We start from the raw sequence: 14,824 nt of genomic DNA, 5'->3' as shown, positions 1-14,824 counted from the left end.
GCATAAGATTTTGAAAAACTATTAACTTGTTTCAGTATTTTTCTCCTGAATACTCAAAGGCACTTCTCTTCCATGATGGCTCTTTTTACACCAATTTCTGCTTTCAGCTCTGACCATTTTGGCTCTAGAATTGCAGAGGGCTTAAAAATCTTTGTATGGTAGATGACAATTCTATTCACATGTTCAAAAATTGTGGGCACATATTTGTTCAAACTTTCCAGAAATAATTTCCTTCCCACAGACATAAGGAAAACTTCATCCTGACAGCCAGATGTTTTCAGACAGTTATGAACTATTGGAAATGGGAATAGAATGGAAACCATTAAATTAACGGAAATCCTGTAACTTTAAATGTAGCAATTGCTGTTGTTTCTACTATTGCATACCATTGTCTAATTTATTAATATGCCAAAGTTTATTGGGTAAGAGTAATGAAAGCTTAGTACTAGAAAACTTAATTAAATCACTCTTCCATGAAATGATTGTCAAATAGTAGTGGGAGACAAAGATGGGGTTACTGTTTCAATTCCCCAGTTTAAAGGTTAGTTAAAATAATTAGAAGGATTCCATTGTACTTAAAAATAAGAGGAAGGGGTTATCAAAAATGAATTCCCTATTGAATGGCAGCTTCTAGCCCCAGAAAATACTTACTTGAAAAGCTATCTTCTCAGTTTCTGTGTTGCCTCTTTGGGACATTTATGTAGACTCGTAATATAAAAATCTTCCTTTCACTTTATGCCACTTTGCATAAACTCTTCATGTAATAGCAAAGCTTATGCAAAAAAAAAAAAATTTAAACATCATAATCTAAAGTACATGTGCTACAACAGCCTCCTCCTCCCCATTTGCAAACACCCCCTCACTTTCAATATTGCAATGAACTTCTTCCCCTTTTTTGCACTTCATGGAAGTCTTTGGCTTGATTTTCCTTACATAGAAATTACCAAAGTTTTGCTCACGTAAAACCTGTATAGATAGTCAGAAACTTATTTTTTCTTATTTAATCAGACAGTAAAACCTTCCTGTGAAACACTCATGGCTAAAGACAAAGTACCATAAGTCTATAATGTGTCTAAATTAGGATAAGATAATAGGCAGCTTTCACTGTGAAGTTTGCATTTATACCCTTTTCCCCCTAAAAACGCTGAGAAACTTCTGTTTTACAGTAAAGATTCTAGTCTGTTCTAAGCAGGCCATGACTTCCAAAGCATTATTTAAATGCCTCAACTGAATAAAAGTATTCTTTCATGCCATTTCATACACTGAAGTACCAAGAGGGTAAATAACTTGCAATATCATTTTTGACTGACTTGACTTTGAAAAAGGCACAAGCTGCATAAACAACTGCTCAGTCGTTAGGTGCTTAACTGCATCTCTAAATGGTCCCATATGTTAGTCTGCTAATGTTGGTAATGATTATAAACATCTCCGTTCATCACATTAATGAGTTATAGCCAATAGAAAAGGACAAAAATCTATAACTTTTCCACAAACTTAGTTAAATGTCAAGGTTTTTAAAGGCCTAGTTAGCAAGTATATTAGATGAGATATGTCAGTTTCCCAATTTACGACTCTGACTTGTCTCTTGTGATTCCTTATAGCCTCTAGCCATTCTCCTCTTACCTGAGGCATTCTCTGGCAAAAACCTGATGCTTCCAGTCATTCTGCATTCTTGTGTTCCTTCAAAAATAATTGGACAGGCACCTCTCCATAAACAATCATCATTAGTCATATAAGGTACACAGATAAGAATACCACGCAAAAAGTTTCAATAGAATGTCTTGAGCCAAATAATAATAATTTGGCCAGCATGCTAAAAATGTGATTGACAGGGAGTTAATTCACTTAACACTTTTTCCAGCAGGCTGTTAAAATTAGTTCCTTGATGCTCAAAAAGTCCTGCTCCCAGAAAAGTGACACCGACATTGACCAGTGAGTTTGTTGCTGTTCAGTAACCTGCTCCATTTCTAGACTATATGATTAAAGTCATTATGGGAACTGTCAGTAGGAGGGAAAAAAATGAAAACTGTCATAAGAAGCAACTGCCGGAAATTTAAGGATTTTTTTATAATGTTAAACTATTTTAAAATATTGTCTGTAATTTTCATATCACAATACCAAGCTAGAAAAATAAAGCTCCAAATAAAAATGAATCCTCTCAAGTTAAAATATAAATGGTATGCATACATTTTCCTTATTTCACATACATTGGAAATCAATTAAATGAATATTAAATTACTTTGTATTTAAAACAAAAATTAGCAAGAAGGTACTATTTTGAAATCCATTCCCATTATGTTTCAACTCACTTGACCAAATAATATAAAGAATTATGCGACTTGAAGAGAAACCAGAGTAAATAATAGGAAAAACCCAAAATTTACAATTAAAAACTGTTGAGTAATGTTCAATAGTAGAAGGTTTTTCAAGTTTTAGAATTACTTGAGTGATAAATAGCCAATTATATGGATAAATAAACATGTCTAAATGTACTGTAAGGCTTAATCCAATTGCACATATGTTCTATGTATGTAGCAATATGTATTTATGTACATTCAATAGATGATAGTTTGGGTGACTCATACTTTTGGCTATCTACTAAAATGCTATATTTTTCATTAAGCCACTGTATGTAAATTTCTAATTTATACTGTATTTAATTTAATGCTTTAGTTAAAAATGTATAAAATACATTATAGTAACTGACTTGTTGGAATTTGTAAAGCTTCTTTATAAAATCACACACACTTAAACTTAACTTAAATCCTAAGCTATTCAAAGATTTGTTTTCTCTTGCATGTCAACATGAAGACCTGACCTTTTCCTTACTTATATTTTAAAATGTTTTAAAGATCAAGAAGGTGCCTAGAAGAGAGCATAGTATTTTTATCTGAGACAACAATACCAACACTATAATATTCTTATATTTATTTTTCTTTTCTCACCTGCTATGCCCAGGTTTTGACATTAAGAATATTGTGTTTGATATTTTCAGCATTAAAAATCACTTTAGGCTTTGGTTCCATTTTACTCCCAGTCAGAAAGATCAGAAAAAGCTCAAGTCACACAGTGAGAAACTTTATCCACTGAATGAGACATTATCCATTCCACCAGACTACAAATCAAAGAGTATCTCTTAGGCTGCTTAAAAATTCATTTTAAAATCTGATCCTGATTGTACTTTTATGGTAATTTCATACCATCAATCATCCTTTTACCTTTAGTCTCTAGGTCCACTGCTTTCCCCATAGATCTCATTCACTCTACCTCATTATAATTCTTTAGGTGAAAAAACAGGGTAAGAAACCTTAACAGAAAATGAGAGAAAGATGTAAATTTCTTGAGAAAAGTCAGGTTCACTAAGAAGCATGGCTAATGATATGTTCTGATCTATTTTTTTTTTTAAATTAAAAGATGGGGGGAAGGATAGAATAGAAGTGAAAAACATGTTTCTCATGCAAATAACATATTTGTAATCTGTATTATAACTCAATAATACCATTTATACTACTAACCTGTCAGAATACCTTCTTAGATGGTGGTTGATTGAAAAAGAACAAAAGGGATATTTTTGGAACTCCACAGAACTTTTCATTAATTGCAGTGTAGAACTTCCTAGGATTCTGTGTTTTTTTTCCATTAGGAATAAGGCAGCTTTGTCTTTGTTAATTGTACAGACTCCAATTGTGATCTTTAGCAAATACCATCTAAGACTGCTGCAAACTGATTCTTCAAAACCCCTTCTTGGCATATGGCTTATATGAAATAAGTTATATCTAAAACAAGAATTATAACTTTGCTTATTTTGTATTTGGCAGTAGTTTCTCCAGCAAACAATTACTCTCAAGCAAGAAGAGGTACTGTTTCGGCTCTGTCAACCAAATACTCAATGGCTACCAACATTATTGGAAGCACCCAGCTTAAGTCCCGTATGTGTTTAGTATTTTCTACATGATTCACATTTTCCTAACAGTGAATGTTATAATTTTACTCTATTGATTTGAATTCTGACTGCAAATGAAAAGAACGTATTTTTTGAGCAACAAGTGTTGTAACAGATAATAGACCCAGCAATGCATACCAATGCATTTAGACTGGAAGGAAAAATGGCTATTAACCACATGGGAAAAGAATGATTTTTCCCACACATTTGGTCCATCCACGTTACAGCTCCTAATGTCTTTAACAAAATGTAGCCATAAACCACTGAATACTGGTAATAGCAATAATCTCCCCGAAATGGGTTGTTACCAGCAGTTAGTGACCAGTTTCTTAGTTAATGGCCTGAGGGGAAAGGCGTTAAAAAAAGCTGTCTTCACTTTTTCCTCTCAGGCAATTTAACTGGATGCATTAAACTGTATTTTCATTGAGTTTCTAAACATTTGTACTCTGATAAAACCCTAATCTGGTGGGGGTTACTGTTGAGGAAATCACCCTGCTTTGAGAACATTTTTAGAAACAAAACATTTGGATGTAGGTTATTAACTGTTTCATTAGTATTCCAATTAACTGAAATCATATTAAGATGCAGAGAAAATAATAAAAATAATGTTCATAGTTTTTAAATGTCATGATAAGTATGCCAGTGTAATCTATGATGCTATCTGAAAAAGACTTGAAGAACATTAATACAGCTCTGTGGTAGAATGGGGAAAAATTAAGGCATGCAGAAAAAGGCAGTTATTTTCTTGCCTACAAAATCAAATGCCTCTTTGAAGTGCTCTTTCTTACCCACTTCCATAAAGACAATTTAAAAAACCTCAAAATATATTGGAATACTACACAAACTTGAGGTATAACAAACTCTCATTTTGCTATCCTGTCCATATATGTTACCTCTTTAAAAATTATATATGTTTTCTTTCATTTCATAGTGCATTATTTCACTATTTCATATAGCTACCAATTATATAATTGATACCCAAGCCTGTATATGTGTCTTATAGAAATAATATGTATGTTCTATCTCTATGCATAAAACTATATTTTCAGTGAATGTGCATTATAATTGAAAGAGCACAAACCCCAAGAGTTAAAACCAGAATACCATTTCTATCACTATTTACATGTATTAATCATCTATAAATCAATCAAAACCATGAACAAGTTATATAGTGTTGATTCATTTGTCCACCTCTGCAAATCATTGGTTTTAAATGGTATTTCTTAGTTGTTCTGTGGTTCAGGGGGTAAAAAGACTCATTAATCAGAAATATTAACCTGACTGGGTTACTAAAGTCCAAGGGAATGATTGACATCACACAGAACCTTCCATAATATATACACAGGAATGAATACTCTCATTAGGCATACTATGTTAAAAAAAAGCTGCACTTTACTCGTACTGTGTAGGACTAAGGCAGGAGAGGCAGAAAAAGATTCCTGTACACAGACCATTTTATTGTGATTGTTAGCTTTCTAGAGCATCATATAAGAATGGAAAAGAACGGCTTTTGAGTAAGTTCAAACTTCTGCATTATGGATTTGAAATTTCAAGGACTGGAACATTGGTTGTTCACACAACCCCCCCACCACATACACATATAGACTGACTTTGTGCAGGAGAACAGTGTAAGCTCTGGGAAGAAATAATTCTTCTGTCCACATGTAGAGCATGGGGGTCACCTAGGCATGTGGGACTACAGCCCAGCTGTGCAAAATTTACATAAGATATTGGTCAGTGAAGCTGTACTGGTTATAAGCATACAGACCATCCTTCTACGAATAGTTCATACTCCTGTTTCATCAGAAAGCTGTTGTGGCATTTGTTTTTCCTAAGTATATGAAGCTATCAATTCATATTCCTACTCTCTGCGTGTAGTGTAGTTCTAACAGTTTTAGATTCTGCCCAGCAGAATTTTTCCTTGTATCATATTGAGTTGTGTTGTATCGCACTCTCCCTTTAAGGTTAACTGTTCATTCCAACCACTTCCCATAGTCTGAGTCAATTGAATGTTAGTCATTGGAGTAAACTGTGGCCCAGGAAAAAAGATGAAAAAGATAAGTAGTGCTGGTCTGAAAAAGTGTTAGTAGTGTCAACTGACACAGGGACTTTATGAGTAGCTCAGCAGTGTTATAAGCAGCTTTAAAATTAGTTAAATGGATAGCAAAATTCAGTGTTGGAATTTGAAGTCAGTTAGGTGGGAATGTGAAAGAGGCAAAGAAAAATTCCTATAAGGTGAATGAATAAAAGCAGGCTTGGAAAGTAAACAGACAAAAGGATATGTGGAACACTGAAAGCATAGAGAATCAGGAGCTCCCCGAAGAAAGAAAAAAGACAGACAGAAAAAGAACAGTGGCAAAAAACCTACCTTGAATGTTGCTTCTAGTCAAGAAGGACTGTAACTTTAATAATTTTTTTAATACTGCAAGGTGTAAACTAGTCAGTTTTTCTGGGAAAAAAAATTTACTGTATAGAAAATAATGTTTTAGTTTAAAAAGATGTGAAGAAATATTTATTTTAACATCTCAAACCTTGGTAAATCTTCCAGATGTTTCACCATACCCAAAACTTGTCCATGTAGTCTAATTTATTAAAATATATAGTCCTTATTCAGCTTTACTTATAAGCTGGATGCTAACAGCAATCAGACTTAAAAGGTCAAATTCTGTCTTGATTTTTACAAATACACTGAGGTCAATAGTGTTGCATGAGTGTACCTTAAGGTGAAATTTGAGCTAAGGAGAATGAGAGATAAAAGCAGTGTAGGATTTGTATATTTAAGCTATAAAAGTTAGCTTGATTCACTTGAATTCTGTCTCTAATGAGACTGAGTTAAACATAATGCAAATAGTGCTCACAGGTATTTGTTTGAATTCAGATTGGTTTTTAAATTCAGTCATAGTTTCCCCTCCTATTTTGCATGGAATATTTGGAACAGAGTTTCCAAAGTCTCTTAAGAAGTAATTGCCACAAAGGTAATTAAATGCATTGATCTGACTGTGCCATTTGCAATGAAGAGAGGAAACACAAACACATAGCTTTGTGAGAATAGGATGGGGTTTAACACTGATAAGTGCAAGGTGTTGCACATGGGGAGGAAGAACCGGCACCACACTTACAGGTTGGGGAACTCCCCTCTTGCCAGCACGGAGACGGAAAAGGATCTTGGAGTCGTCATTGACTCCACGATGAACATGGGCCGGCAGTGTGGGGAGGCAGTCAAGAAGGCCAACCGTACCCTGTCATGCATCCACAGATGCATCTCGAGCAGGTCCAGGGAGGTGATCCTCCCCCTCTATGCGGCACTGGTCAGGCCGCAGCTGGAGTACTGCGTCCAGTTCTGGGCGCCACACTTCAAGAGGGACGTGGACGATATGGAGAGAGTCCAGAGGAGGGCCACTCGTATGATCAGGGGTCAGCAGGGCAGGCCTTATGAGGAGAGGCTACGGGACCTGAACCTGTTTAGCCTCCACAAGAGAAGGTTAAGGGGGGACCTTGTGGCCTGCTACAAACTGGTCAGGGGGGATCAGCAGGTATTGGGGGAGTCCCTGTTCCCCCGTGCGCTGCCAGGAGTGACCAGGAATAACGGTCACAAACTGGCGGAGGGTAAGTTTAGATTAGATATTAGGAGGCGCTACTTCACAGTCAGGGCGGCTAGGGCCTGGAACCAGCTTCCAGGGGAAGTGGTGCAGGCTCCTAGCCTGGGGATTTTTAAAAGGAAGTTAGATGAGCACCTTGCCGGGGTCATCTGACTCCGGTGCTCTTTCCTGCTAAGGCAGGGGGTCGGACTGGATGATCTACCTAGGTCCCTTCCGACTCTAGCTACTATGAAACTATGAAACTATGAAATGTAATGGGATGACAGAAAAAATGAGAAATCAGCTCCCAGGTATTAAATTGTACAGTAGTCTGACTTTTTCAGGTATTGGTTTTAGTGAGCCCTGAACAACATGCTGAGTGAAAGACTAAAAATTGCCTGAATTTTCTTAATCCTGTTGACCTGCTACTTCCTCCCTCAACTGTTATTCTGACAGAAATTAAAAATCAGACTGTTTCTTTTTTCTCCAAGAGGTCAGTTTATAAGAGTTATATCCAACAAAAACAATACCACATCTCCAAGCACCATTGACAGCTTAAATGTATTCTCAGCAACTTCCTCATTACTTAAAGTCACAAAAATGCCCATTGAGTAATATCTGACATACCTGAGAAAAGTTCCAAAAGTTGGAAAGAGACTAAATTAAACAAGTAAATAATTTACTGGTGATTATTTGTTCAGTTTACTATAATCATTGTCATTAATGAGTGGATCTGTGATTAGTAAAATTTAATGTGTGTATAGGTTATGAAGTTCATAGTGATTTGATCAAAAAAGCATAGTGTATATTATTTTGACAAATAGAAGTTGGTCAGGAAGAGAGAGTCAGAGTTAAAGATTTTTTTTACCTTTTTTTTTACATTTTTTACAACTTCTTTTTCCATTTTTGAGCTACAGTGAGTGCATCTACATGAGACGCTGACTGCAAAGTAGCTTGATACTACTGTGCAGTAGCGTCACATGGTAAAATCCATGCTGAGATGCCACTGTACAGTAGTATTAGGCTACTGAGTAGTAGCATTACTTAAAAGGTGTTTGCCGACACTTCTGTGCAGTAATTCCAGATACGGCACATTTATTTACTACTTGATTGAACAAGTACTAAATAAATGCACAGTATTCACTGCACAGTAGCATCTCATGTAGACATACCCAGGAATCAAACCAGAATCTTTTATTCAGAAGACCTCTCTGGTCAAATCCACAAGAGCATAGATATTTGGTTCCCTAGGGACAACTAGTGGTGGCACACCTTGTGCTGCTGCTAGTTGTCTCCAGGGAATCTCTGTGCCACGTGCCCTCTGGCACGCAGCAGGTTACCCCAGGTCAGGTAAGGGAGGCTGGAACCAGCAGTGGGCTGGCCCCAGCAGCTTTACCTGGGATCCTGGGGCCTTTACCTGGAATCCTCGGGCGACAACAGCGACGATCCTGCTGCTTGGAGCCTGGCCAGCAGCTGGAATGTGGCTCTGGCTGCCAGGCTCTGGTTTTGAGTGGTGCAAGCTGCCCCTGCATACGCTGCTCCCCCTTTTTTGCATGGGCTTTTTTGACCCCTGGTCAAACCTCTCCTCCCTCCCCCACAATCCCGTGCTGCTCCCTTGGAGAGCTGAGAACAGCTGAATGTGCAGCTGTGTCTGTGGCACCACATACCACATGGCCACATTCATCTGGACATGGCCTCTAAGGCTCACTTTAACTCTCTTTTAAAGCTTCTTTGTTTGTATCACCTTAGATGATGATACTATTTTTAAGCAGCATTTTAAAGATGGCCAAGAAAAGCTTTTCATATTATAGATAGCTAGATAGACTTTATATACTTGTGCCATTTCCTCCACTGTATTGCAAGTAAAGGGAGCCTGAAAGATCACTTGTTTTTAAATGTCTGCTTGTTTTTTTATTGCCAAAATACTGGAAATGCTAATTTTGCTCTTTCCTGGTTTTGCTGGAAGGCATCCTGAACGTATATTTGCTCTCAATCTATATCTGAACTGTTACGGGAGAAGGAGTTGAATTGAATTGTTAGAGGAGAAGGAGTTGAACCTTTAATAATAAATTCTTCCTCCTAATATCAATGAAATAAGCATTATGAAATATTCAGAGAAGTGCTTGATATGCAATTCTCTAGGGCAAGTGTTAAACTTAAATGCTTCAGTTATTCAAAGGGTCAGATGGGTTAAGCATGCTATTTTGGGTAGAAAAAGCCTGTTGTTAACAGGGTCAACAATGTTTATCACAATTTATGAAAGGAGTTGTGTGACCTGCTTTATGCAGTCTCTGCATGGGATTGAGTATATGAGTGCCATCCGACAAATAGCTAGCAACTTTAGGCTAAGAGGTTTCCAGAATTAAAAATTGGTATCACGGGTGGGATAGAGGAACAGAAAAAAGCACTAAAAGCAGAGAAACCACAAATGAGGGTGAGTGGGAAACAATGATTTTCTTGATAACAAGGCTTGACTCAGTGGACTTTTGCATTTATGTAATGTAGCCATTTTTATTCACAGTAAAAAGGGCTGGGGTACATTTTGATTAGGAGGCATTTGTTTAGAAAGATGTTCAGCATTTGAACTATTCATTACTCTTCTGGGGAAGCAATGTCAACTGCTACAAGAACAACTGTCACTTGTAAAGGTGCAATCTTTATTTCTCATGTAGCTGTGGTTCACTAGGATCTAACCCATGAAATCATGAGTGAAAAAGCAAAACCAATGGTATTGCTTTGGTTATTCTTCAGTATTATACCACTGATTATTTTGAATTTGAAGAGATGTCATGTGGTAGATTTTGTGTATATCATTGCTCTGTCAGTGTGTGGGGAGTTTTATAGATCAAAATAGATTTAGTTCCAGTTAATTCTCAATTGGTTTTCTTAGCCAAAGAGATGATTACACTTGCTACTAGTTGCCTGTCAGTGCTAAACAGGCATGACAGCATTGTACCCTATTTGGCACCAAAGCAACAGTTCTTTGTTTACTTGTTTTCTTCCTTTGCCATCGCCAAAATCTTTCCACCTGTATTTCAGTTCCCAAATGTTTTATTTAAACTATCTCTGTGAGATGATGGAGCATGGGAGAAGACCTTCCGTTTCATGGCTGGTCCTCCTTTCAAAGCTCCAGGCTCAAAGAGAATTGCATAGTATTAGATAACCTTTTGCACTGACTATTCAGTCCAAGCTCCGACAGCATACTGCCAAAAGCGGTCTGTATTGAAGTGGCCTCATTCTGTAGTGCAGTTTGTACTATGTTAGCAATGGTATAGAAAAATACAGACCTGGTATTAAGTAGGAAGTGGAAAACTACAGAATGATTTTATTTTGTTTATAAAGGCTTCATTTTCTCCCTTTTTTTCCTAATACTAAGACTACCATGACAAACATTATTTTCCTAAATGACACATGTACAGTAGGTCTATAGGAAATGTCAGCCAGAGACAAAAACTCCTGCATTAATGTGCATTCTGGAAGCTTTCTCATTATTTCTCATGCTAAGTAGGAACTTATTCAATTACAAAATATTATGCAAATAATAAGGTATCCCAATGAAGATAATTTTGACTTGAGGTATCCAATGAGCAGTCTATTAAAAAAATGCACAGAAAATGTCCACTTGTATATTATTCTCCCATGAGGGAAAAAGGCACAGATAATTTATATTTATTTTTACAGACAATTGTGTATTACAGACAATATATTTATATTTATAGACAATTTATATATTTTGCCTGTGCTCAGGCTATGAAGAAAGAAATAAAAATGGTAGTGTGTTATTTCATAATAACACAGCTCTAGGTACAATGGAAATATGTCAGAGTCCACCTTGACGTGACTGCACGTAACAAATCACTGTTTAACATCAGTCTGTAATTAGGACTTTATGAACCTTTTCAACTCTGCTTCAAAGAGCTTCACAGCCTTTTTGTAGCAATTGCAGGAGCATTGCTAATCCCAAATATTAAAAAATTTGGAAGCATGCTTTCCTTGAAATTCATGAGATTTTTTTTAAAAATGAGAAATGTTGGATTCTTTATTTGCCCTTTTTAGTCTTAGTCTTCACATCTTAAACCTTATTTTCCATAACCATGAGGAAAAAGAACAAGTCAAATAATAAGTTGAATGTTCTCATATTACCACCAGCGGCCAGACTTTAAGAAAAAACACTAAATATTGTGAGATTTTACTTAGAAAAAAATACAAACTGGAACTGGTTTGCATGATTTCCCAGACACAAGGCACATCTACATGAGATGCTATGTTGCCTTAGCAGCAAGATATGTCAGTGTAGTTCATTGTTATGGTGTCATTGCTATGCTGATGCTACTGCGCAGTAGCTTCTAAAAATAACTGTGCAGTGTCAGGACTGCACAGTAAATCTGCTGACTGTGCAGTCATTTAGTACTTGCTTAAGTAACAACTGCACAGTCCGCCGCACATGTAGACATGCTCACAGAAAAATAAAAAGATTCATTGGCACCACATGCCTATGTTATTTCCAAACACATCCATGGCCTTCATTTTTTCTTCTTAAACAGCAACTTTCTATGACAAATTGATTATATTAGTTACCCCCTGGGTATATGCGGTATAAGCATGGAGCAATAAATTCTGGCACATATTGTGCCGGAGTTTATTGCTCCCAAGCACCGTGTTTGAATGTGCGCCCAGGACCACAGCACATTGAGCTGGGTTGGAACAGCCCCGGCTATCAAGGGGCCCAAGGGATCAGCCTGCCAGTCTGGGCTGCTCCAGCCCAGTTCAATGTGCTGTGGCGGGGCTAGCTGGAACACAAGGGTGCTTCAGAGTGGGGCTAGCTGGCAGGCAGCCTCCGTACTGAAGCACCTTCATGTCCCAGCCAGCCCCATCAGCATCTACTCATGTGGTGCTGCACATTAAAGACCTCCACTGTAGCATCGTACTTGTATTTACAAACACTAACCTACCTTTATGTGTGCATCCTTTTGTACTACTAGGCCATTTTGTGTGTTTTTTTCCCCTAGCTTAGCCAAAAATGGGTGATGTGGCTAAGTATCACACTTCCATGTGTATAGGCTAGCAGTGAAATGTCACAATTTGACCCTCTGATACCAAATGAAGGAGGAAACATTAAAAGCCTGGGTTTCTACTGGTACACATACATTATGCATCCCATTTTTCTGAAAATAAGAATAACATTGGACCTCATTCTTTCAGAAATGAGTATATAATTCATTTATTTTAAATGGGTTTCCCTTAATAGGAGCTCTTTCTACCCTCAAATAGAGAGATTGGCTTACTTATTTGTGTTTGTGACAAGGGGCCGTCTCGAGGCTGGTCACAATTTTGGCTGCCCACCTATCTAGGGCAGCCTGCCCACCTAACTCATTTGCCACCCCTTTGTTGGAATGAAATAGTTGTTCCTAGGCAGGCAGCTGCCCACTTAATACCCTGATGCCAAGGCCATGATACATGGCTCCGTACCACCTTCACACCATGCCCCATGCCTCACAGAAGGCAGCACATACAGGTGAAATTCGTGTCTTCACCCCTTAACAGGCTGAACTCTGTGCTGAGCCTCTTTCATACTGCCCCTCACTGGGTCCCACTCATTCTCACCCCATCATGGGCCACACACACTCTGCCCTACTCTATATGGCCCTTCAGGCACCCTAGGCCCTACTCTATGCAGTCCTTCAGGCTTCTTCTCTCTCATACTTCGTCCTGACCTCTTAATCTTCAGGCTGTGCAATTCAGGCCCTACTCTGCAGCAGGGCGCCAGGCCTACCACCTCACGCTCCAGGTTGACTCTGGCCTCCAGCCCTCTCTGGCCTCAGGCATCCCAAACTCGACCTATGGCTCACTCAGGCCTCAGGTGTCTATAGACCTGCCTGTCCCCTCTATAGGGTTACCCACCCAGTTGTGGGAGCTGGGGCTTTATGGCACCCAATACTCACCTTTCACTAGGGAGGCACAGGTGTGCCACAAGCAGTCCCACCACACCATCCAACCCCAGCAATTTCAGATCTTCCCCAAGACCAGGAACCTTCTCCACCCCATAGTTCCTACCCTAAACTCCAGAGGTTTGGGGAGCAGCAGCTCTCTAGCTAGGCAATGTTACTTCAGCAGCTTCTCTGCAGCAACTGCTGGCTCTGCTCTCAGGGGCCTGGTCTTATACCCAAACTGCCCAGTCCTCCACCAATCAGGCAGTCTCCTGACTGCCATGTGACCACCTGATTCAGTCTGCTCCCATCTGCAGGCTGGTCTGCAGCCTGCTTAAGCCCTTAAAGTGGCAGGCAACCAAAGGTGCTCTGTTACAGTGTTCTACTTTTTTAACCTTTATATTTGTTCAGTTCATCTTTTTGAGCCTTTATTTGGCAACCATGTGGGTTGCAAAATGTCTTACTGAAACCTGAGTTTCTCACACAATCACAGGATTCCAGAAGCTGGGTTTTCAAAAGAGTGACAACATTATGATATTGAACATGGGTGAGTATAGGTACATCACACATCTGTTCACAAAAAGGAAAGCACCATTAAAAACTGATTAAGCTGTTTTCCCCAACCTGCTGCCAAAGGAGGAAAAATGAAATGGTGTTGTTTTCTGTTTTTAAAAACTTGGGAGGTACTATAGTGATATACTGTATTTACCTGAATTGAAGACACCCCTGAATTTAAGATGACAGACACCCTGATTATTAGATTTCAGGTGTGACGGGCTGGCTGGCAGTGACCTAGCCCAGGGGTTTTGAAAGGGCAAAACATGATTGGAGGACTTGGGATTCCCTTTCTTCACCAATCTGGTAATGATTTGGCCCAGGGGCTTGGAAGGGGTAAAAGATGATTGGAGGACTTGGGATTTCCTTTCCGTACCAATCAGGCCCCAGAGACTCACCCCCCATGTCCCGATTTGCCCCTTGGGTCACCTGGAGGGGGATAAAAGGGGCAGCATGGGCTGACTCAGGGAAGAGACCAGTGAGGGACAACAAGGAAGGAACTTCACAGAGCTGGCAAGAGCTGAGTCAGCAGGACAGGAGCAGTGCCCAAGAAGAGCCAGAAAGAGCAGGACCTGTAGGCAGCAGTGGGGCCCTCAGCAGCACGGCGTGTGGCTGGAAGGAGAGGCTCCCCACTGGGCTCCAGGATCCCCTACGAGAGGCTGCAGCCAGCAGGAGAGGCTCCCCCGCTCCAGCAAGGATCTGAGCAGCAACCTGAGAGGTTCCCAGCTCTGAGTCCAGCTCCAGGCATCTCCAGGAAGGTCAAAACTCCTAGCAGGCTAGAGCAGTATCACCCGTGGTGTCTGTGTGGCAGCATTTCTGCC

General features: G+C 39.0%; 1 long non-coding RNA gene across 1 annotated transcript in view; it reads left to right on the top strand.

Moving 5' to 3' along the window:
• LOC149870502 (uncharacterized) overlaps positions 1-5,065 on the top strand; it is a 147,520-nt gene extending 142,455 nt beyond the window's left edge. The window contains exon 11 of the long non-coding RNA XR_016440772.1: positions 3,819-5,065. This is a non-coding gene — a long non-coding RNA (uncharacterized LOC149870502). The remainder of the gene's footprint in view (positions 1-3,818) is intronic.
• The last annotated feature ends 9,759 nt before the right edge of the window (positions 5,066-14,824 follow it).

This window comes from Crocodylus siamensis, chromosome 2 (assembly GCF_052110815.1).
Source record: "Crocodylus siamensis isolate JL-2025a chromosome 2, ASM5211081v1, whole genome shotgun sequence".
NCBI classification, from domain to species: Eukaryota; Metazoa; Chordata; order Crocodylia; family Crocodylidae; genus Crocodylus; species Crocodylus siamensis.
The sequence above is the reverse complement of the archived record's forward strand: the minus strand, read 5'-3'. Positions and strand labels throughout refer to the sequence as shown.